This window comes from Phyllostomus hastatus, unplaced genomic scaffold (genome assembly GCF_019186645.2).
Source record: "Phyllostomus hastatus isolate PE091 unplaced genomic scaffold, TTU_PhHast_1.1 phas_contig_17, whole genome shotgun sequence".
Taxonomy (NCBI): domain Eukaryota; kingdom Metazoa; phylum Chordata; class Mammalia; order Chiroptera; family Phyllostomidae; genus Phyllostomus; species Phyllostomus hastatus.
This window is the reverse complement of record NW_025333664.1, coordinates 39,943,805-39,966,238: the sequence shown is the minus strand read 5'-3', so window position 1 is coordinate 39,966,238 and position 22,434 is coordinate 39,943,805. Positions and strand designations below refer to the sequence as shown.

At 41.8% G+C, this 22,434-nt stretch overlaps 1 protein-coding gene across 2 annotated transcripts in view; it reads right to left on the bottom strand.

The window, feature by feature from the left end:
- Positions 1–3,524, bottom strand: part of RIN2 (Ras and Rab interactor 2) — a 230,294-nt gene extending 226,770 nt beyond the window's left edge. For both annotated transcript variants that reach the window (XM_045832679.1, XM_045832683.1), the window contains exon 1: positions 3,404–3,524. The gene's annotated coding sequence lies outside the window, so the exon portion shown is untranslated. The remainder of the gene's footprint in view (positions 1–3,403) is intronic.
- Between the last annotated feature and the right edge of the window lie 18,910 nt (positions 3,525–22,434).

Sequence of the window (22,434 nt, the reverse complement as noted above, 5' to 3'; positions counted from 1 at the left end):
CCTAAGTTGCTGTTCCACACACAGTTGCATTTGAGGTTTTCTCAGGGAAGACAGTGAGATCCGCAGGCTTCTGGGCAACATGAAGACAGCTGTCTAAGGCCTATTTGCATTTTTTATGGGACTCCTCAGCTCCCTCAGATCTGATCAAACCTGGAGAACTGATTCACGTTTACCAGGCCCACAGAAACTGGCAGACCAACGATTAACTGCAGATTTACAAGGGGGTGAGGTTTAGTGTCCAGAATATACATTTTTACTATCCTAAGTGCCAATGTGCTTCAGAAACTGCCTAGATGAACTAAAAATCATTTGGATGAACTAAACATTCCTGAAGTGGATCCCTTGGAACACTGGATCCAGATGTTTCATAAGAAACAGTGTTCTGTGGCCAAATGAAGCTGGTAAACATTCTATATTATGACATCATCCTAAAAAGTCCCAATGCACACTATAATTATAAAGGCACTGAAAATCCTGCAGTGAAAAACCTGCTTAACATTAGCATTACTCATATATATATATTTGAAGATTTTATTTATTTATTTTTAGAAGGGAAGGGAGGGAGAGAAACATCAATGTGTGGCTGCCCTTCCCATGCCCCCTACTGGGGACCTGGTCTGAACCCCAGGCATGTGCCCTGACTGGAAATCAAACCAGCGACCCTTTGGTTCACAAGCTGGTGCTCAATCCACTGAGCAACAACAGCCAGGGAGCATTACTCTAATATATTTTACCACTGTAACTCTTTAGTAAATTTTTTGCAAAGTGGCACCCTAAAACAGAACTGAGTAAATTCTCTTTTAGACATACATTGTATAGGATGTCCCCCTGAGCAGAGCCACCTCTAGCAAGTCAGCTGTGGTACAGGGAAATGAATACTAGATCTGAGCCCTGATTTTAGCTTTGGTACTTTGACCTCCCCAGGCCTCTTTTCTCACCTACCAAATGGAATTAATAACATTGTGAGAAACAACCAAGGTATCATCTGTAAAAACATTTTATAAAGTACCGTAAAAATGTGATTCTCTGCTAAGGATATACTTCTTGCTCTGTAATCCCTCAAAATGCATTTATAAAGGAATACTTTTGTTCTTTCTTTCAATACCCATTCCTTGAGCGCTAATCAGTAAGAGCTATGACCTGGGTTTTGACCTTACGAAGTTCAGACAGTGGGCAAGTGGGGTCCACTGCATATTGCTCATAAGTGATACACAAACAAGGAATTCTGGGATGCTAAAATGAGTACCTTGCCAGAAAATGGAGGTCACAGAAAGCTTCCCAGATGAAACCTCAAGAATCTTGAAGGATCATTAGGAGGGTTGGATGCATAAGGGGAATGGGACATAATGCCAAAATGATATAATATGGTGGGGGTTGAAGAATGGGCCCAATTAAGGTTGACCTCTCAGTGTTGCAATGCCCTTGCACAGAAGAGAAACCAGTTATCTGTCTCCTCTAAGCAGAGGAAGCAGTTTATCTTGGTAAGGAGGTTGTTTCTGGAGAGTGGAATTTCTTTTTGGAGGGGGGGTAGTGACCCTTGAATATGGAGAAGGGGTGGGAGACTTTGAGTGAGGATGAGGGCTGCTGGGAAGTTATCTCTAAACAAGCACATACCATAGCCCTCAAGGGAGTCAAGCTCCTGCCATCTACCCCTACATGGGGGTCAAGTGTGGGCTATTTTAGGTCTTTTCTGCTTAGGTAATATCAGCAGGAGAATGTATTAAACAAGGAAGTCTTGGTAGCAGATTGGGCCTTCTCTCATGTCCCCAGCCTCTGAGAGCTGAGAGCAGAGTCCTCAAACCTCAAAGCTACTGTCAAACACCAGCCTTCTCCAGTCCCAAATGCAAGGGCCTCTCACTGCCCAGGCCCCTCCCAACCCCTGGCTCCTGATACCCTCTAGCGAGGTTCCAGAGCACTGGGAATTCACCTGTTCTAAAGACACATTGGAACCTGAGGCAAACAAGGGAAATGTGTGCCTCTATGTACACTTACCAAAATATTCTCCCATGTTTGAATGGGGTAAAAAGTAAATAAAGCTCTACAATCCAAAAACATGACTATATATGGAATCAGCATTGCCTAATCTGTTGTATGTCATTGTCAATCTCCATAAACCCCGGAGTGGGGATCAGACACACCAAGGGTGCTTGGAAATGACTGTTTTCAATGCCCAGGTTGCGGTCAAAAAAACACCCCATTTTTACAGAAAATGTTGGTATTTTGTTCATCGTGGGTTTTTTGCATTAAATTTGATTTTTTAAAATATTGCATTCAAATCCTATTTATCTTAATTACTGAAAACCACCAAATGTTTATTTTTGCTGCAATATTTACACAGTCCTGTTGGTTGAAGAATGCTGAGGGTTTCCTTGTTGCTCATAGCATGTTCCAAAACCCCAGGATACCTGAAACCCTCAGGACTGAAAGAAAGTAGGGCTGCGCTGTGTGCAGGGTCACAATGTTGACCTCCTCTGCTTAATTCAGAAAGCTCCAAGGATTTGAGAGCTTTAATAAGAGCCTCTTTGAGCCCAGGGGACTGGTATTGCCTTGTATCTCTTGGCAACATATCACAGACTCTAAAGCTGAATTCTGCAAACCCTGCTGTCCCAGCCATGGAGAGGAGCCCTGTGCCGGGTGAGTGGATGCTGAGCCTGTGAGAATAGAGGCCAAGGGTGGAGGCTTCAAAGTGGGAAAGTGGCTCTGTCCCTTCCTGGCAGGAACCCTGGGCTCCTCCCCCGCCTGCTGCGCCGCCACAATCAATCACCGCTACAGCTCTTGCGCCCCCCAGCCAGGACTCACTGACCCTTCCTGCTGAGGCTACTTCCCCGGGAAGGAAATCTCCTGCTCGAGAGTCTGCCTAGTGCTCTGGCTGGGCGCAAGGACCAAGTCAGCGCTGGGGGCCCAAAATGTGCGACCTCCACTCTCACCCTCAAGTACTTGATACCACATAGACGTTCACCCCCCCCCCCCAGGTAGAACTGGACAAAAGTCCCTATCTCCTTCCTCTCGCGGGTGCACACTCGCACTCGCAAGCACACACCCAGCACCTCGAACTACCGTGTCGTCACCACCCCAAGCCCAGCTGCCCCGCACCCCACCCCCGCAAAGGTCAGCTGAGGATACCCCATGACCCTGCCTGGATCAGGGGCCGCCTCACAGCGTCGTAAGATCTCCCAGCCCGGTCCAAGCATCCCCACTCCCTGGCGCCCCCTCCCCTATAGGTCCCCACGACCTCCGAGGGCGCTCGCCTGCTCTATTCCCCAGGTCTTTCCCGGAGAGAAGGAGAATACGAAGAGTAGCAACCTGCGCCTTAAAACCTGCAGAGCCCCGCCAGCGCCCCCGAGTCTTCCAGGGCGCTAGGTAAGGACACGGGGGTGGGGTCTCCACTGCCGCCGCCCCTTACCTCATGCAGGCAGTCCCCGCAGGTCCCGGAGGTGGGGGCGACCCGCGGCCCGGCGGACGAGCAAGGGGCTGGGTTTCCACAACAGGGAGGAGGAGCAGGAGGAAGAGGAAAGGGGAGGGGAGAAGGAGGGGAGGGAAGGGCTTTGTGTTAGCCTGGACCCTCCCTCTGCTCCTGGGCTGGTAGCCAGCCCCCACCCCCTCGAGAGGGGTGATCTGAAAGGGCTAGGAAGGCGCCTTTATAACCCGGAATATCGCCACCCCCGCTCCCAGTACCTCGTATCTTCCGCCCCTCCGGAAGTGCAGCCTCCTAGTTTACCCAGGGACCAGGAATCCCTGCTGGGAGGAGAGAGAGCCGGGACTAAAAAGTTTTTTTAACCCGTAGCAAACTTGGCCAGACCGACTCTCTCGACCCGCCTCGGCGCAGCCGCCCCAATTTTATGCACTCCCGGGGCGAGAGGTGAGGGGGAGGACCGGAGTTTTGTTGTCGGAGATTCGTCCCGGTCTCCTTTCTTTCCACTCATTGCAGAGCCACACAAACCCGCGCGCACCGCCTTCCTGGACGAGCCCGCCGCCGACCTGCCGCACACCCTAGGCTCGGCGCGTCAGCTGGAAAGCCCAGGTGGTGGCCTCGGACGGTCTGGCCCTTTGTCCTAGCTCAGACCTGCTCCAGGAGAACAGGGGACCTCCACAATCCCACCACTGGGTGTTTTGGTTCATCTTCGCAGAGAAGGAGACCGTGCAGCCCCGCCCTGCCCCAGGGAAGAAGAGCAACAGGGAGGCGGATTGTGGTTTAAAAGGTTGTCTTGGGAGACTTTTATCACACCCTGGGAAGGCGATAGACACGGGCTGGGAAGCAGGGATCTGGCCGGCTCCCCTCCAGGAACCGAGTCAGGCCGGTCCCTGGTGAGCTTCCTGCGGAGTACCACTTTCCCGCTGCGGAGAGCACCTTTGGGGAGAAACTGCTGACAGTGGTCGAGTTACCAAAGCAGCGGGTGTTGCAAAAAGAGCCTCAAGCCCACCTGATTTGGAAAGAAGCAGTAAAGGGAAATGGAAAAGGACCTTATTTTTGTTCTTGCACTGCTTTAGATCAGCAACAGCAGAAACTTTTATTAGTGTTAGGTCTTGTGAATCCTGCCTTCTAAAATGCCAAAATTTATTTATCATTTATTATCAGCTCAGTTCTCAGGCGAACAACCCGATGCACTTAGGGTTCTGTTCCAAGCTACCCATTCCATAAATAATGGAGCATCTGCTATGCTCCAGGCACTGAGTCAATGCTTGGGATACACTGGTGACAGAAAAATCTCCCCACCCTGCTGGGGCTGACTTTCTGGATGGGTGGGGGACAGGAGCGGGGAAACTGCAAACATGGGAGAATGCACATACACAAACCTAGACGGGGTAGCCTATTGCCTCTAGGCTACAAGCCTATGCAACATGTTTCTGTACTGAATACTTCAGGCAATTATACTGGCAAGTATTTGTGTATCTAAACATAGAAAAGGTATAGTAAAAATATGATATAAAAGATAGGAAATGATACGCCTGTATATGGCACTTATCATACGTGGAGCTTGCAGGACTAGAAGTTGCTATGGGTGAGTCAGTGAAGGGGTGAGTGAATCTGAAGGTCTAAGGCAGTACTATAGCCTATTAACACTGTACGCTTAGGCTACACTAAATTTATTCTACAAGATATTTTTCTTCAGTAATAAATTAAACTTCACTTACTGTAACATTTTTACTTTATATTTTGGTTTTTTATTTATTTGTGATAACACCTAGATTAAAAACATAAACAACTTTGGCCCTGGTCGTGTGACTCTGTTGGCTGTAGGATCATCTGGTACACTAAAGGATTGTGGGTTCAATTCCCTATCAGGACACAGACCTGGGTTGCTGGTTCTATAGGGCACATACAGGAAGCAACCAGGCAATGTTTTTCTCTCTCTCTTTTGCCCTTCCTCTCTCTGTAAAATCTATGTATATGAGGTCTGTCCAGAAGGTATCCATTCATGTAATATGAAAAGTAGAAACATTTATGGAAGATACAAGAAATATTATACATAGGACAATGATGCCTCAGTCCCCTTCAAAGTAGGCACCTTGGGACCTCACACAGTTCTCCCAGTCACCATCAGCTGCCCAGTCATATTTTTCTGAATCTCATTGGTGATCTAAAATCTTCTTTTCAAAGGTAATTTTAGTTTTGGGAAAAGCCAGATGTCACAGGGCACCAAATCTGGGCTATAGGGGTGCTAAATCACCTGGGTGATTTGCTCTTCTGCCAAAAAACTGCATGAGACATGATGAATGAGAGGGTGTGTTGTCCTAACGAAACCGCCAATCACCAGTTGCCAATAGCTGCAGCCTCTGAATCATTCTAATAGTTTCCACTGAGGAATGTTCAAGCTTAACACAAAATTTGATGCAGATTCATTGCTCTATTCACTCAGTTGGTGTGAATACTATGGCCTAGTAGTACATGTGCTCATTCAACAGCATCTACTGCTCACACTGACTAGTACAGTGAAGTTGACATTTTTCACACGTGCACATTCCAGTCCACTCTCCTTGGCTGCCAGCTTACATCGATGTTGTGCAAACTGTTCTAACAATGGCTGGACTTTTCCCAGACAGATCTTGTATATGTATACATACTCAGGTGAGGATTAAAAAAACAAACACATTGTACGGAAGTATAAAAATACTTTCTTTATAGCATTATCATAATAAGCTTTTCCCATTAAAATTTTTTTTCTTAAAATTTTTTTGTTAAAAACAAAGACACAAACACACACATGAGCCTAGGCTTACACAGGGTAAGGATGGTCCATATCACTGAATTTCACTTCCATATCTTGTCCTATTGGAAAATTTTCATGGGTATTAACATGCATGGAGGCATGCATGTTATGATATCTATGTCATCTAGGTCATCTAGGTCATCTATGATAACAATGGCTTCTTCTGGAATACCCACTGAAAGACCAGCCTGAGGCTCTTCTTGAGGAGGTGTCACTCTTTTCAGAAATATGTCCGTGGTGGTTTGCTTGGTTTGTTCCTTTTTTTCACCATAGATTTGCTTGTAAGCAGGTAATGATGCACCATGAACATTCTTCTCTATTAATGAAAATTTTTCAGTGTTGGGGGTTCATGTTTTCAAACTTTTTAAGGAGCATGTCAAAATCTGCAAAAACTTCTGCTAAACCCTTCACTGAATTTTCTTGGGGCTTCTTCTTTTACTTCTGCAATTTCCTTTCTCTGCTCCTTCTTCACCTATCTGTTCCTGTTTCATTTCAAAGAACTCATTAGGCAAAAACCTTAGGAACCACTTCTCAGAGCTCCTCAATATCATCCTAACCACATCCAGGTTAAAGTTGTTTACCATTTCAATCACATCCTTGTTGATTTTGGCAACCTTTGTACTATGATGTTATGACAGCTGTGATATAAGGCAACAGGAATTTTTCAGCTCTATTTTAACTTTATGTGACCATTGCTATAAACATAATTCTGCAGCATATGACTGTATTTTGAAAATAGAACTGACAGGAATTCCTAAGAGATTAGATAGGTGGGTGAAATGGAGAGGTGAACAGAGGTAGACCTGGCCTCTCTTCCCTCTCTCTTCTGACCTTCTTCAGCCCCAGAATGATTCTGTTTTATAGACAGCCCCCTAGGTAAATGCTGAAGATGTATGGGATCTGCTTCTTCCCATTCCCCTTTCTCTTTCCATTCACCCTCTTAAAAACTTCCTCTGTCTTGTGAACATTGTTCCATGGATATCCTCACAGGCTCAATATATTCCAGAACTTGGGGCCCACTGGCCCTCCTCTCCCTCAGGAAAACATATTTTACTGTAGAGATGAAGTTGAGGATTATTCATTCAAAATTATTTATTGAGTAGCTACTATGTGCCAATCACTATGGCAGGCAATTGGGACTATAGCAGTGAACTAAACAGACAAAACACCATGCTTTCATGGAATTCATATTATAACGTGGAAAGAGAGGCAATAAGCCAGGCAAATAAGGAAAATTCATGGGATGGTTGATGTTTGTTACCTGCCATGGAGAAAAATTAACCTTGGAAGAGAAAGAGCAAGTGCTGGGGAGACCACAGTTTGAAATAGGTGGTTAGAAAAAAAAACAGGAAAAAAATAACAAAGGTTTGACCCTCTTACACCTCGCTTCTGGCAGGTTTGATGTTCCACCCCAGGGTGCCCAAACTGGAGTGGCCACTCCATGAGCTGCAGAGATCCCAAGTGCTCTAGGGGTAATTCTGTCAGCTGAGGACCAGCTAGACAAGAAATGTCATTTCTAATAAAGTTATTTTACTTCTAAAGTAAATCCAGGAGCTCTGGCTCTAGAAGAATTGCCCAGAGCTGGTGACCCAGCAATTTCTCTCTTCTGTTGAGCAGGGCAAGTAGAAGTGAATGCCTTGTGCACATGCAGTGACTTTAAAAGAGTGGTTTTGTACTCCAGGGTCTGAGGTCTAATGTAATCATAATAATAATTATGGCAATTCTTTCCTTATTAGTCTTATGCAATGGTATTGGTGACTTTATCTTGCTTGATTCCGATGCAACCCTGAGAGACAGGTAAAGAATATTAGTGAGTAGTTAACTAATTCTTAGTTTTAGGACTTACCTAGTAGTTACGTGGAAGTTAGAAATGCCCATCTTGTTCTCCAAAGATGTGATTCAAATAGAGGGAAGTCATTCTTAAAAGGAAGGGGCATTTGGCACATTACATATTTTTTTTTTTACTTGTATCTTTGTTTAAAAATTTAAAATAAGGAGTCAGTGATTATCTCTGGAGTGTGGGATCATTGTGGCTTGAAACTTTCAAATTGTATGTTTATGAACATTTTCAATATTTAAAACTGTGTATTATTTTGTTGATCAGAAAAAAAAATTAGAAGTACAAGTGTAAAAGCTAATTGACATATAAATATTTTTATTTTTTCTTTGACCTTATTATTTAGGTCACTTTTAAATTCCAAAATGTTGAGATTTGTTGTTCTTTAAATTTTTGGTATTATAAAATTTGCAGGTTTATTGCGTTGTGGTCAAAGAATGTAACTTGTATAATTTCTGCTTTTTGAAATTAATTGGGGCTTTCTTTGTGACCTAGCCTATGATCCATTTTGAAAAAAAGTTTTGTATTTATTAGAAAAGAAGGCATATTAAATGCCCCTGTAACCTATAATAGTTTTATAATTAGCATATAATAGTTGTTCAAAAACTGCATTGGTGAATTCGAACACCAATTAATTAAAATAGGTGGATGCAAGGCATACTCTTGAAATGTTTCATCTTTTATATTTATTCTAACTTTCTATATCACTTATTCACACTATGCTATTTGCCAGTATCTATCTATCTATCTATCTATCTATATCCTGCTTTCTGACATTTTTCTTTGAGTTTCTAACAATTTGGAGTCTAGCATTTTCATGCTGTTATACAGTACATAAATATTTATGAGTACTATAATTTCACTGTAGATTACATAGCTACCAACATAATAAATCTCCTATGCCCCATTCAATGTGTTCACCTTGATTTATTTTTTCACTAACATTCATATTATGACCCCTGCTTTGTGTTTTTAGTCATCGAATACATTTTTGTCTATCCTCTATTTTAAACCTTTCTGTATAATTTTATTTTATTTTAAAAAGGATTTTATTTACTTATTTATTTTTAGAGAGAAGGGAAGGGAGGGAGAAAGAGAGAAAGAGAAACATCAATGTGTGATTGCCTCTCATGTACCCCCCACTAGGGACTTGGCCTGCAACTCAGGCATGTGCCCTGATTGGGAATCAAACCAGTGACCCTTTGGTTCTCCGGCTGGCACTCAATCCACTGAACCACACCAGCCAGGGCTGCATAATTTTATTTTAGATAAGTCTTTTTGAAACAATGTACACTGTAGTTGAATCTTATTTTAAAACCCAACTGGTAGATTTGGTTTAATTTCTGCCATTTTGTTATATATTTGGGATTTTATAAAATTGCCATTTTCTAAGTTCAATGCTTTTTGGTTAAACCAACTATACTTTATTGCTTTCCAGTCATTTGAAAAGTGTACTTATTTTATTTTTTTTAAAGATTTTATTTATTTATTTTTTGATAGAGGGGAAGGGAGGGAGAAAGAGAGGGAGAGAAACATCAATGTGTGGTTGCCCTTCACGTGCCCCTACTGGGGACCTGGACCCACAACCCAGGCACGTGTCCTAGACTGGGAATTGAACGAGCAACCCTTTGGTTCCCAGGCTGGCACTCAATCAATTGAACTACACCAGCCAGAATGAAAAGTGTACTTCTTGTCTTAACCATAGTGGTTCACACATTTCTTTATTCAACACATAACATTTGATTATCTGTGGGTTGCCAGGCACCGTTCTAGGTATCTTGGATATACTATAAAATAGATAAAATCTGTCTGTCAAGGTACTTGCCATCAAATGGGGAAACAGATGACAGCACACAAAAGCATAAATATGAAGATGTATAGGGCATGAAATGTGCCATGAAAACATGCCAATATAATGTGAGAGTGGATGGGAGACCTACATTACTTGGGTGATGGGAGAAGACCTTCTTGTGGAAGTTACGTTTAAGCTAAGACTAATAACATGAAGAAGCATCCAGTCAGGCAGATTTCTGAAGGAACAGCTAGAGCCAAGACCTGATGGTGGGCTTCAAAGAACAAGGAGAATGCCACCAGAGCAGGACCTGGGGGCCTGGGGATAGCCAGGGAGGGTTTCAAGCAGGGAAATGGTTCAATCTGATTTCTATTTTAAACAATAACCACAAAGGAGGCTGTGGAGAGAATGGATTATAAGGAGGAGATAGCAGTGACTCTGGAGGGAGACAAGTGAGGTAGCTTTGTAGTCACCAGGCAAGGGATGGTGGAGGACATGGAAGTGATGGGATACATAAGGGCTAGAGGCAGAAGTACACAGATGAAGGCATACTCCTGAGCAGAGCATGCTACCCCAAAATATGACTGTTTGGCATGTTGACTAATTTGAGCTACAGGCACTTGCAAAACAACAGGAGCAAGAAGGGCACCCTGGCCTCCCCTCTTCTTCCTGAAAGCAGAAGATAAAACTCCCATGTGAAAGCTGCCTTCCCTGCAGCAGGAGGAAAGGAACATTCTTATCAACATGGAGGGGCTGTTGAGTCCAAGAAGAATCAGTATAAACACACCTGGTGAAAACAATCCTTATCTTCCTTTTGCCTCCTCATATAGTTACTTTCCCACAATTACTACACTTGTGGGAAACCTAGTATATAAGCACTTAGGCCTAAATGTTTTTTGAGTCTTCATCTTCCTGTAAGGCTCTTAGGTACATGTAAAAATAAAATATGTATGCTTTTCTCTTGTTTTTGTCTTATGTCAACTTAATTTTCAGGCCCAGCCAGAGACTCTGTGAGGATAGAGGAAAGAAAAGTGTGCCTCCTCTAAACTATGAAGGTGGGACTAACCAGACATACTCTCTTTACATGTACTTCCTGCATTACATTGGATACAATTTAGATTGTACTTTAGTTGAATTTAGCCATTAATATAAATCGTCAGCCTAAATCAATGTTTTTTGTTTGTTTATTTGTTTAATACACAGTGAGCCACTCTATATGCCCTTTTATCTGTAGACTTTCATCTTTTTTAATTCTAGGGAATTTTAGAACTTTTTCTTTCATGCCTTTTAACATCTCCATCTTCACCTCAAGTCCTCTCAGCTGTCTTCTTGGAGAGGTTCAGGGTTACATCTTCCCATTGGTTCTTTGGCTGTATTAATCTGTTCTTTAGACTATCTATCATTTTCTATATTCAAATATTTTCTTTTTCATATCTAGGATTTTTATTTTTTTATGTGATTTCTGATTCTTTTTTTAGGTGCTAATTTCTTCCCCTATATTCTTAATATTTTTGTCATACTTATTTGAGATGTCTGATGTGGACATTCCAGTGATTCTATTTCAGGAGGTGTATGTTTACATTTGCTGCCTTTTTGGCAGTTGTACTGAGAGCTTACAATACTCATTTTGGCCTGAGAGCTTACAATACTCTGAAGGTACTGACTATTCTAACTGACATATGTATTGAGGGAGGATCAAAGATTAGCTTCCATCTCTGTTGCTCCACATGAGTTTAAGTATATGTTTTCTATTACCACATAACAAATTAACATACATGTAATGGCTTAAAAAACAGCACACATTTATTAGCTCACAGTTTCCATGGGTCAAGAGTCTGGGTACAGTTTAGCTGGGGTTTCCTGCCTCAGGCTCTCACAGGGCTTCCAGGTGTTTGCCAGGGCTTTGGCCTCAGCCAAGACCTCAGAACTCTCACCCAGATTTCACTTCCTTACAGCTTTGTGACCAAGGCTCATGGCTCTATAGAAATAAAGACCAACCAAATGAGAATAAACAAAAGCCATTGATTCAGAGTGTGCTAGAACAAGGGAGCCAGCCACCATCATTTGCATTTGGCAGAGACTCAAAGGCAGGCAGAGGAGTGGGAAAGATTTACAGTGGGAAAGGGGAGGCTTCAGTTCACATGTGCCCTGATTGGAGGCTATTGGTCTGGGAAACCTGGAGGTGGGCTAACTAGCAGCCAGCATTCTATGTGACTGGTTAGGGAAATATTTTTGGCTTTCTCCAGCTGGTCTCAAGTTGGAAAGAGGGACAAAATGAGGAAGCTCTGAGTTATTAATCAAGTTCTGGCCATTTTGAACCACTTATTGCAAGGGTTATTATTTGGCTCCCTGGACCAGTTGCTATAGATAGTGGTCTGAATTCCTACAAGTTTGACTTATAAATAGCACTGGCTTCATGGGCTAGTTAACGTAAATAATGGGTTGGTTTCCTGGGCTGGTCACTGCAGAATGTGGGTCAGATTTTTATTGCTACATAAGGTCTGGCTATTGTCTATTTGCATATTCAGTCTTTTAGTTCCTAGAGATTGCCTGTGTCTCCCTGGCATGAGGCCCTCTCCACAGGCTGTTCACAACAGGGTAGTCTACTTCTAAGCCATCAAAGAGTGTCTCTTACTGTAATGCATTCTAGTAACTGGTGTTTTTTATATGTGTCACTATATATTCACAGGAGTGACATCTTAAATTTGCCATAGTCTACCAGCTAGAAGCAATAGAATATTGCCCAAACTGGAGAGGAGAAGATTATAGGGTATAACTCCAGGGGCAAAGATCATAGGGCATTTGGCCTCCCACTTAGGATTCTGCCTACCACAATGTGGGAGAGTATGATCCAGGCCCTGGAAAACACTGCCGATCATTCATGCTTGGCTCTGGGGTCTGGAAGAAGGAATGCCCAAGGGCCATTGGTCTCTGGGGCCTCTTTCTAATAATGACTTCTCACTAAAGCAGCCTTTGTGCTGCCCTAGTATTCTCTAACACCTGTAAGCAGGCTGTTGTGGCTGATTTCTGAGGGTAAAGGACTTCTACTGCTTCCTTTATGTGTGGGTCTGCTGGCTCCTGGTATGGGGTCTTTTACCTATTCCTCTCTCCCTATCACTGTTCTGTTATATGCTATAGCAGAGGTTTCAACCTTGGCTGTATGGTACAATCACCTGAAACTTTATAAACACTCGATGCCCAGGTAACATCCCAGATTGAATAAATTAGAGTCTCTAGGGTGGGACACAGGCATAAGCAGCTTTATATCTACCAGGTGATTCTAATATTTAACCAGTGTTCTAGAAGAGTCACTGTCTGAGGTTGCAGCCTTTAAATCAATTCTTAGCCTCGCTGCGCACCAGAATCACCTGGAAGCTTAAGAAAAAGCATCAACACCAACTCTAATGTCCTGGCCACAACTCCAGAGAGTGTGATGTGGTTGGTCTAGGGTATGGTCTGGGTATCAGGACTTTCAAAAGTGCCCCAGGTGATGCCAGCATTCAGACCTGGATGAGAACCACTGATTCTATATCCAGGTAGCAAGGTGCTCACAGGGAATGGGGCTCACTCCTTCCTTCTTCTCAATGAGGAAAGGGGCAGTCCCCAGTTTAAGTGACCAAGACATAAAGAAGGCTATGTGTACCTTTTTCTCTGAAAGTTAAAATAATAAAAAATATTAATTTAAGGATAGATTCCTTGCTTTTAGAAAAATTTCCAAGCTAGCAGTTGAAATTTCTTTTTGCTACCATGTTTTGCCTGTGTTTTTATTTTATAAGCAGCATTAAGAGAATGTTCCTTATAGCATTTGTCTGGTAAGTCAGTTTGAGTTTATAAAGTGGTTCCCAAATGTACAGTGAGATTACTGTAGGGTGGGGCTGGCAAAGGAGCTTGGACCATGGAGGAGAAGTTGAGACATGAGCTGGAGTCTGAAGGGTAGGCTCAGTTGGGCTGGAAGATGACAGAGAGAATGGCAAGGCTGAAAGTATGGGAGTGGGACTGTGCAAGTCATGAACAACTGAAACCATACCTCAATAGATACAGGAGAGGAGAGGTTGTAATGAGGGCAAGCATTTTCTGGCTAACTCCGTGAGAGGACTTTTCCCTCTGTCATCTTTATCAACTACATATTTACTTTTACATGTGCATTCTGCACTATAATCATAATTCAGTTTTCTAAACCTTGTTTATAGATTGATTCTAAAGAATGAACATCAATAAACCACACTAACATCATGATAACCAGCATTCACTGTACAGCCTCATAACTGGCTAAGATTTTGGGTTTTTTTTCTGTGATATTTAAAGGAAAATATTTCCAGAATCAGGATCAGGTGAATACTTTTCCTGCCCCCTTCCATTACTCAGATTCATGATCATGCTACATTTCACCTTGCTTTATATTTGAACCCTTGTTTTCTTCCATAGCCCCTTCCATTCCAAGATTTCTAATAGTCTCTTTCCTTCCTTCCTTCCTTCCTTCCTTCCTTCCTTCCTTCCTTCTATCCTTCTTCCCTATCTTCTATTTAAATTTTTTTCTTGTTTATGTCATCAACAGAAAACACTTACCATTACAGATCTTCACAAATGCCCAGCCCTTCAATTATAAGAGCCGCTGCAGGGAGCTACTATAATTGAAGGGCTCCATGTTCTCTCTGAAAACTGTGCTTCCAGAGGCTTCTGAATTTCTGCTTCCATCTGAATGGCTTATTTGCTGCATCTGTTAGGAACTAGACTCCTGAGGCTCTTTTTCTTTGTACTTCTGGGGTAGATCAATTGTTTTCTAGATCTCAGGTCTTCCTTGTTTTACTCCCTCATTTTATCTCAGGAAGGGCTCTGGGAGGCTTTCACAGTGGGTATGTCTGAAAACACTTATTTTGCATTCATGCTTGATTAATATCTTGACTAACTGGGACACTTTAGGTTCAATACTTTTCTACAAGTTGTAAAAGTCACAGGAATATGTTGGGGGGTTGGATCTTTCATCCATTGCTTTGTTTTTATCTGTCAGTGTTCTCTTATCTGCTTTTTTCTTCATTAACTTTATTGTGATCTCAAAGTTTTGATGAGTATTATAAGATCGCTTTGTTGTTACAGATTTAATTCCTCTTGCACTCCTTTACTTTCATTTAAAGGGACTTTAGGTAGGTAGGGGGTAAATGTATGTGATTAGTCTGCCATTTGGAACTCTACTTCTACAGATATATTATTTGGATATTAAAGGAAAGGAGGACCCCTGAAGACAGAAGGACTTGGAGATCCTTAACATACATCACAGGGAAACTGGCTCTTACAGTGCTTACTGGTGGCCCAAAGAGGTAACATCAGGTAACTGTGTGTTCTGTTCTTAAGCAAACTATGACATCAATTTTCCAGTGAATGAAAATAATTAAGAATGTTCTACTATATTCTGGATTATTTCTATTAGGTCCATGTGTTTTCAGAGTATTAAGTAAAGGTTGGAAATAATAAGGACAGCTTACTATATGAACTTTTATTGTCTGATATCTGATACTTCAAGAATGTACCTGGTGCCGGTCTGTAGGCACATCTTACGATTCTTATACTCCAGTGTACTTTGTAGTTGGCATGAGATGCATCTTAAACTTAAAAATGATGTTACCTATCTGAGTATGAAAGAATGGAAAATCAGCCTATGATGGTGTTGCCCAGGCATTGTATAAATTTAAGCACTCTGAAGGAAAGGTGTAAATGTCCTTGGTAAGTTTGGCTTATGATGAGGAATTATGGATTCCCTCTTACATAGGATGAAGATCTGAGGGTAGAAGTTATTCTGCATTTCCTCTCCAGCAAACTAGGAAGGCTTCAGAGTCCTCCCTACCTGACACAATGTGAGATCAGAAGAAATAGCTATGAGGAATTGAGGCACATGAACCTAAGACTGCCCCCATAGAATCAACACACACCCCAGGGTGACAACAGAGATCTGTATGGGCCATTGAAGAAAAGCAGAGAGAGGGCATATGAGCAGATGTGAGAGTAAATAAGTAATGCAAACTCTGGGCCAGATGTCTCCCAGAATTGATTCCCCAGGCTGTGGACTGGGTCAGTGATCCAAGAGACCCAAGTTGATTACTACTTAGTTTCCTCCACTGGTCTCCCAGGATGGCAGTCTACCATGTTTGGGAGAATCACATCTACTTGGCTCTTCTTTTGCTGGTATCCAAAAACATGGCTCATGCAGCAAATGATTGCTAAGGATGATGGTGCTTCCAAGCTAGAAGCCCTTTGGGTGGACATTTGGTACATAGCAGAATGAGAAGTGATCATTGTACACTTCACTGTCCACATGCTCTGTGCCCTTACTGGTCTTCTAGATGTCAAAAGGCTAGGGATGTGATTATCCCCCATACACCTTGGGAATGTCTGCTACTGTACAATCCTGGCTCCAATCTCTGCCCCTTCCAAAGGAGATTTGGCTTCTTGTCCCTATTGGAGCTGATGATTCATAGCAAGAGCCCTCACCTATCCTTCTGTCCACCCTTTGGCTTGGACCCTCAGTCTCCTCCCACCACGACATAAGAGCAAACTGGAGAAGTTGCAGAAGTCTGGGTCTCTCTTATGTGTTCTATCTTCATTAGACAGTGACCATCTCTACCCCAGCCTAAGCCTCATCCCCAAAACCCATGGTCAAACCCCACCTCTGGCAGAATCACAGAGATACCTAGTCCCATCTTGGGGGCTTTGGAAGGGTTTGTGTATAGGTTCTGGGTAGCAGCTTTGTGGCACTGCCTCTCCCAGTACTGCCTGGAATGGCTCTCCCATAGAAATGCTGTTTCAGAAGTGGCAAGCTTGGAGTGTCCTATTTGTCTTGTTTGTACTATGGCTCCACCCAGAAAGGGACACAGAAGGCTTAAACAGTGTGCGATTTCCCCTTGTTTACTAAGAGTTATAACTCTTTCCTATAAACAGTTAAAGTCCAATAAAAGAGAACTAATGTGTTGATAAACTTGATATTATTTCAGTGTAGTTATCTGAATCATCATTGAATTAATTTCCCAGGGCAGCTGTAACAAATTACCACATGGTGACTTAAAACAACACAGATTTATTCTCTCACATTTCTAAAGGCCAGAAGTCCCAAATCAATCAGGATTGTTTCCTTCTTGGAGGCTCAAACTATACTCTGTTTCATGCCTCCCTCTTAGCTTCTTGGCAATCTTTGGCTGGTGGCAGCGTATCTCCAAACTTTACATCCATGGTCATATGGCACTCTTCGTGTGTGTCTGTATCCAAATTTTCCTCCTCTTATGACACCAGTTTTTGGATTATAGCCCACCTGAATCCAGTATGATCTCATCTTAATGTGATTATATCTGCCAAGGCTCTATTTCCAAATAAGGTCAAATTCATAGGTAACAAGGGACAGGACTTGAACATATTTTTTTGGGGGGGGACTCATTCAATCCACAACAATTATGAAAATTAATTAAAAGACAATTAGAAAAGTAAAATGCAGCAAATCTTGATGTTATTCTTTGAATGACAGCTGTGAAAATTTCCTAGGTTTACCAAGAGCCACAACTTTTTCAGATACAGAAAAACTGGTATAAAAATACTTAAATTAGTGAGAAACGGAGTAACAAATGCTTTTACTTCTCTTAAATTCCTAATCAATGCATGCAAGTAGAAAAAGAGTAGTAAATGAAAGTAGTGCTCTATATGGCAAAACAAACATAGAGAAATCATATAAACACAAGTACAAAAAAATCAGTTCTTTCAAAATGATAACTAAAGTTTGCCTTTTGCTTCATCTTATTTTAAGATGACAAATCTCATTGAAGGGAAAATAGTATTTGAGAATGAACTTTTGCCTTCATAATTCTTTAATTCTTTTTTCCTTTTTTAAACTATGGAATCTCCCAAAGTAGAAATTAACACTATATCATATAAGCATTCCTATTTTGCTCTGTCTCATGCATGTATTGTACTGAAGTGAGAAACATCAGAGAACTTTAATTCATCTATAAAATGAAACAATTTTTAAAGCAAATACAGACACTTCTTTATTTTTTATTTATTTTAAAATATAGTTTATTGATTATGCTATTACAGTTGTCCCATTTCCCTCCTTCACTTCCCTCCACCCTGCACACGCCCCCTCCCACCCACATTCCCCCCCTTTATGTGTCATACTTATAAGTTCTTTAGCTTCTACATTTCTCATACTATTCTTACCCTCCCCCTGTCTATTTTCTACCTACCATCTATGCTACTTATTCTCTGTATCTTTTCCCCTTCTCTCCTCCTCCCACTCCCTTGTTGCTAATGAAACATAAATTTTAATTGAACCTAGTGGAACATTCCTGCTTCATCATGATATGTCTAGAACACATGCTCAGCTCCATTGTCCCTGCCAGGTTTTTTTTCAGCTTTGAATGAAGTGTGGGTGCCATGAAGCAGGAAAAAAGGCATGTTTGCAAATGAAAGGAATCCAGCTACTTTCCTTAAGTTCCTCTAAATTAATATCTTATACTATATTGGGGGGAACTTCAAAAGAAGACATTTCAGGAAGGGAAAGGCAATGCTTTTAATGAAAATTCCAGGGAACTAGAGGAATGCCAGGCCTGCTTCACTGAGAACTTGTAAACATGCATAAATAGTAAATGATTTAGATTAAAACTAATAGCAGTATCACATAATTGAAAACAAGGCCAAGAGAGGGTTTAGGGTTAAGGTTAGCTTATCATTTCAATGTCATACCTTGACATTGTTGTACAGGTCCACTCAAGGATTATTGAGTAATCTAGGGGGTGTGTATCTCTGTTTGACTCACTATTATTGATTAAGGTCTTAGAATGTTAACCTGTGGGTCTTGTCTGAAACAAGCAAATAACTTCTGTCAGATAAAAAAGATCATTGTATATTGTGGTTTGGTTGTCCTGAAGTTTGTTAACCAACCAGCCTTACATCCAGAACTCTAAATACCCAGGTCCTCAAAGTGCTGTGAACCAGGTTCACCATCTTGCTGTTTCCCATGTTAGTGACTTAAGAACTCTTAAACTTATATTATTGTCTTATTTTATTTTTGCATGAAAGTCATTCAGAAAAACATTTTGAATATATACTTTGACACATTTTTTGACTTTAACCTGTATCCTTGTTTTGGCAGTAGAATGTAAGAAGTTGTTTGTCAGTGTCAATAGTGTGTTTTCTTGGGCCCAGACCTTATTGGTTCCGAGAGGAGGCCACAAACAAATCTCCGCACTGCTTTGTTCTTATATGTGGGTAGAATCATGTAAGATGCTAGAATAAAATACCTCATTTGTTTTTATCTTGTGCTTGTTTGCAAATTAAATTATGTAATGATTGCTTTAAAATAGCTTTTGTATCAATATAAGAAGAGCAGTAGATAAACGTTATTATTGAATAATGGAGTACAATTTCTAAGGTACTTGGAACGGCCTGAGCAGCTGTGAAAGAGGTATTTAAAACCAATTCTCAAAACAAACCAATGTGCTGTTTTGTATTTGGATTGGAGGTGCTAAAAGGGGAAGGAATGCTGAGACAGCACATCCCTAGGAAAGGAAAAGTCAACCCTATGGAAAGTTCAGGGGCTGTTGGTGCTAAGTGTCCAGAATTTGGCGTGTAGAGAGCTGTGATTAAATTACTTCCACAAGCTGCAGAAAGACTGATTTTCATTCTCATTCACACCAAGATGACTACACTGAGATGATTACACAACACCACCAACACAACAAAAGACTGTTGGTGCTCCCCTGGGTGAAGAAAATATCCTGTGAACTGAGTCATTTGCTACTCAAATTCCTGGCTGTGCTGCCTTCTGTCTTTGAACTTTACCACCATCCAGCTGGGTCCCGAATATCACTTCAGAAATTACAGTTTAAATGTCCTCCCAGTGGGACTGTCCCCACACTTACTACAAGAATTGCTGTTACATAAACCCCTCCCATCCTTTTTCTGTTTTCTGCCCCTTTTGCTAAATGCAATGATTTTCTTGGTTGAGCTATTTTTTTAAATAGCCTTAAAGGAGACAGTTCTTTTCTTGCAAGTGAGGCGAAATCTGTGGGGCTTTTTAAGGAAAACTGTAGAATCAGTTCCCAATTCAATATGGAAATGAGATAGATCTGCTTAGTTTATCAGAAAAACATAGGAATTTCCAATATTAGTAAAGCTACCTGGTAGCATATCTGATACGAAGTGAATTTGAAAGTTAGGTGAGACACACCCTGAGTTAAATCTTGCCCCTTTATTTGAATTCTCTGTAGTTACTCTTTTAACCTCACCCAAATGAGGGTTTATTGGAGCTAAAATATGACTCTTCTGTCCTCCAAATCCACTAACCCATCCCTAATTTCAAATGTGTTCCTGCCCATAATCTGTGCCTGTCGCATTTGGCAATTCCTCAAATATACACTGATATCAGTGACAATACAGAGTGACCTCCTAGAAAATGGTGTCCTCTGGAGAGCAGAGCAGATATCTCTACTCACAGAGCTTCTCAGTCTTGAATGTTTGTACATATCACCTGTAGCCTGAGAGCCTGCATCTCTAACCAGCTCCCAGGTCATGCTGCTGCTGTTGGTCAGGGAGCATCTGTGAGCACAGCTGCTCTAAGGTATGCCTCCACTTTCAAGGCAGCAGCCTCGTGACCTAGGCCAAAGCAAAGGGGCATCCTCTCTACACTACAGAAGAAATGCTATGATCTTTGTTGGCCAGGTTGGACCTTTAATATTCTCCACCTGCTCTGCCCAGTATTGTAGCCACAGGTGGCTCTTCAAATGTAAGTTTAATTTTATTAAAGTTCAATAAGACTAAACAGTTTTTTTCTTTTTTGATTCCAGAAGGAGAGGAAGGGAGAGTGGGAGAATGGGGGGGGGGGGAGATTGAGAGAGAGAGACATCAATGTAAGAGAAATGATTGGATACCTCCCATATGTGCCCCAACCATGTGGGGAGTGGACTGAACCCACAACCTAGGTATGTGCCCTGACCTGGAAATGAACTTGCAGTCTTTCAGTTTATGTGATGATGCTCCAACCAACTGAGCCACACCAGACATGGCAGGAGACTAACAATTCTATTCCTAGGTACTTGAGCCCCTTTCAAGTACTCAACAGCCATGTGTTCCTAATGGCTGCTCTATGGGACAGTACAGATATAGGACATTACCAACATTGCAGAAAGTTCTACCTGACAATGCTGTTCTATAGAAATTCCAAAAGTCTCTCTTTCTAATCAAAGCTGCCAGTTCAAGGCCCATCCACATATTTGAGTTGCAAAGACCTACAGGGCACACTGTATTTCTTTTTGTATCTGCACAATGAAACATCCTAAATGGTCTTCCAGGAGCCATGGCTCTGAACCATGGTAGAGATATCTGGGCAGCCTGAAACAGATAATAGAAATCAGAATTATTGGGGGTGGGGCTGAATTTGAGATGGGACCTCTTTACTTTACAGAGCACTAAATCATGTCTTTAACTATCAAAAGAAACCATGAAGCATGACATTGATTTTCCTGATAGGGTGCAGAGGAAAGCTTACCACTTACTCTAAAAGGCTTTCTTGTTGCAGACTTCATATATATAAATTGTGAAACTTTCTGTTTAGCCAGTCAACTCATGTTAAAGGCATAGTTCCTTTCTGAAAAAAATACTACAATGGAATTAAAATTTGAAATTGTTGCAGATTCCTTTTGAGAGTAATACAATTCTGTTACTATGTTCATCCAAGGCACATTCAGAATCAATGCCTCCAATTAATTGATTGGCCTCATCTAGAACAGATTTACCTCCTTTATAGCAGATTTGCCTTGTTTATAATAGATGAGTGAATTTCTTGGTATGAATCTCATCTATTCAAAGTTCTAGTTTTTCCTCCTAAAATAGGTCCTTAGTTAACAGTTAGGCAACAGATTAAATTCTGCCTAGAAGCATAAAGTGGCTCCCTCTATCACTGAGGGGTCTTGGAAATAGGAAGGAATATCTTGTATCCATTGTAACATAGTATAGTGGGTCTCCCACTAGCATTGCCACCTGAGAGCATGTTTCTTGGCTGGAGATACTACCTCCAGGAAGAGAGATTTAGGGAGGGATGTATAACATATCATTGCCTTTGGGCTGACCACCCCTACACTGGCACAGGCCAAGCATACGATATTTTATTTCTGGAAAAGAAGAATTTCCCTTCCTCCTGTCTTCCTGAATGCCTGCTGGATTATGCAAACCAATGTCTAATTCCACTTATGACTCTAAGCAAAACTTTTAGTGGCTATAAAAATGTGGCTTTTACCATGTCATTTTTTAGCACGTTGTGTCCCCTGAGGTTCTTGTGGATAAGCCAAGGGCCCAAGCCACAGTTAGGGTCCAGCCATAGGCACAAATCTGGCTAATGCCTGACTCTTACCTGGGGTTAGCAACCATTTTCCACATGGAAGCTGACCAGGGTCGCCACCTGTCAATGGAGTTTTCTGAGTCCCAGAAAGAACGTATGGCTAGGGTGTTCTGCTCTTGTTTTTTAGGCAAGACCATGGTGCAGGCACAAGCAATTGTCTGAAGCACTTGGGCTATAAAGCCCAACTTTTGTTTCTGAGCCATGATATCTTTGTTGGATGGAT